The 773-nt window shown below is 30.9% G+C and overlaps 1 non-coding gene across 1 annotated transcript; it reads right to left on the bottom strand.

Annotated features, from left to right (window-relative positions):
• Positions 1-32: 32 nt before the first annotated feature.
• LOC122149900 lies at positions 33-144 on the bottom strand. Its single transcript, XR_006163388.1, has one exon. It is a non-coding gene; the product is annotated as a U6 spliceosomal RNA (small nuclear RNA).
• Between the last annotated feature and the right edge of the window lie 629 nt (positions 145-773).

Raw genomic sequence — 773 nt, 5'->3', positions numbered from 1 at the left:
AATAATAATAATAATAATAATAATTAAGACATAAAAATATGGAACATTCTGCATGTCAAATCTGCATGTAAACCTTGCACAGGGGTGATGATAATCCTCTCTGTATCTTCCCAATTTTAGGATATGTGCTGCTGAAGTGAACACCCATTTTTTCTTTAGATCTGGGTTCTGGTTGCATGGGTTGTTCACTTTGTGAAATTTTATCCAATTGTACTCTTGAGGCAAGTGTAATGTCTCTAGTATATTAGCATATGTATTTTATATATTGTACTTTAATAAAAAGTTGAAAAAAAAAAGTCAAAATTCTTGCCCAAGGTCATATGTAAATGGCAAGATCAGTATTTGAAACCAGGCATACCTACGTTTTTAACCACTGTAATGATTGTCTAGTCTTTTATTCTGATTTTTACTGTTTAAAATTTGTTCTCCCTCTTCTTTCCCATTTCTTCATCTAAGTAGCAAGGCCCCTAGTCTACTTTGCCTCAGCAATCTTTGTATATCTGAATCAACATTTACAGGAAAACTGAAACTCTTCTTGACTTTTTTCCTTTTATGTAAATGTTTAAGAACATTAAAGAAACAAGTTATATAGAAAGGATATAAGCGAATGTATTTGAGCATATCAAAAGAGTAGAGGTATTCCCAGATACTGCTAAAGAGATGAGATTAGTATTTTCCATACCTTTTTTTTTTTTTTAATTTATTTATTTTTATTTGGGTGAAGATTTACAGAGCAAATTCACTTTCCGTACAGCAGTTCACATATACTTTGT

Source organism: Orycteropus afer, unplaced genomic scaffold (assembly GCF_000298275.1).
Source record: "Orycteropus afer afer isolate SDZICR_OR568_19922 unplaced genomic scaffold, OryAfe1.0 scaffold00059, whole genome shotgun sequence".
Taxonomy (NCBI): Eukaryota; Metazoa; Chordata; class Mammalia; order Tubulidentata; family Orycteropodidae; genus Orycteropus; species Orycteropus afer.
The sequence above is the reverse complement of the archived record's forward strand: the minus strand, read 5'-3'. Positions and strand labels throughout refer to the sequence as shown.